The sequence below is a fragment of the Nicotiana attenuata genome, unplaced genomic scaffold, assembly GCF_001879085.1.
Source record: "Nicotiana attenuata strain UT unplaced genomic scaffold, NIATTr2, whole genome shotgun sequence".
NCBI lineage: Eukaryota > Viridiplantae > Streptophyta > Magnoliopsida > Solanales > Solanaceae > Nicotiana > Nicotiana attenuata.
Genome location: NW_017670373.1, coordinates 34,346 through 36,221, shown reverse-complemented (window position 1 = coordinate 36,221; position 1,876 = coordinate 34,346).

The window sequence follows — 1,876 nt, the reverse complement described above, 5'->3', positions numbered from 1 at the left end:
TGGGGGGGGGAGAATAGGAAGAAAAAGAGAGAATGAAGAAAGAGCTTTTCTTGTCTGCAGCAGTTTCTTGTAAGCAATGGATGAGAGGTTGATAGATCGATGAGGGATTAGTGAAATCTCAGGTTGCTTGTATAGCTTAGACAGGTTCGTGGATTTGGAGGCCTTGTGCTCACAACTTTGTTAATGCATTCTAAAAAGCAAGAATAAACGGTATTAAAAAAGTATGGTATGGGGTGAGAGAGGCTCGAACTCTCGACCTCAGGATAACTCAGAAGCTATGAGACCTATGCGCTAGCCAACTGCGCCACCACCCCTTGCTGGTGTGTGTAGGTACATTCAATCCTAAATGACACACATCAATGCTTCACATGTCTATCAAAATTAATAAACATAAACTTATACTAGCCAATAGCATTTCGCGATGATAATATGATAGGGTCATAGATAAGGAGTTCGAAAATTGATGTTTCTTCTTGGGAAAAAATTCCAAGGCCCAAACTTAAGGGGCATTCGGGCCGTTCGACTTGGATATTCGATTTTCGGATCAAAAAATTGTAATCCAAATCCAATCTATATATGCTCGGTTGAATGAATTTTTCAAATTCGATTTCGATTTAATCAGATTGAATATTTTGAATTTTCGGTTTTGAGTCGATAAGTTGAGTTTCTTCTTCTTACAAAATTTGAGCATTCCGCATCCTTTGATTACACCAATTGTTAGGCCAATTGAAATCCATCAACTAAATTCAAGAAAATCATCATGCATATAAACACACGAAAAAATAAACATAATAATTAATTTATGTGTCATGACCCCAAAACGTAAAAAAAATAACCTTAGTCATGGTGAGTATTGCTCAGCCGTATCCGATGGTTCCATCAATTTTTTAAACCAATCGGAGTCCATCCACAAAATTCAAAAAATGTATCATGTATATAAAACTCATGAAAAATGGACATAATCACTAATTCCTGTTTCATGACCCCGAACGCTAAAACGACATTAGTCATGGTGAGTATTACTCACAAGACCATATCCAATAGTTCCACTAATTTTTAGGCCAATCAGAATCCGTCATCCAAATTCAAGAAAATCATCATGTATATAAATACGCGAAAAATGGACATAATCATTAATTCCTAAATCATGACCCTGAAACTCCAAAAAATAACGTTTGTCATGGTGATATTGCTCATAATGCCATATCTGATGGTTCTACCAATTTTAAGGCCAACCGGAGTACGTAAACTAAATTCAGGAAAATCATCATGTATACACAAAAATTGAACATAAAAATTAATTCCTAATTTATGACTTCAAAGCACAAAAAAAATGACATTTGTCATGGTGAGTATTTGCTCACAAGTCCTTACCTGATAGTTTTACCAATTTTTAGGCCAATCCGAGTCCACCAATTAAATTCAAAAAAAATTATGATGTATATAAACATACGAAAAATGGACATAATAATTAATTCCTATGTCATGGCCCCTGAAACTTTTTCGTGGGTATTAGTACATGTCGATTTTGCAAAGTTTTGAAGAACTCCGATTGGCCTGAAATTTTGTACGTCCATAGGAAACGGCCTGGTGACCAATACTTATTGCTACACAATGACTTTCATGTTCATTCTTATGGTGTTTCGGGGTCATGCAACACAAATTTGTAATTATATTTATTTTTTCGTGTGTATTAGTATATGCTGATTCTATAGAAACTTTTTTGACGAACTCTGATTGGCCTGAAATTTTGTAGGTTTATAGGAAACGACCTAGTCAACAATACTTATTGCTTCGCCATGACTTTCGAGTTTATTTTATGGCGTTTTTGGCTCATGCAACACGAACTTATGATTAATTCTCTTTTTTGTGTGTA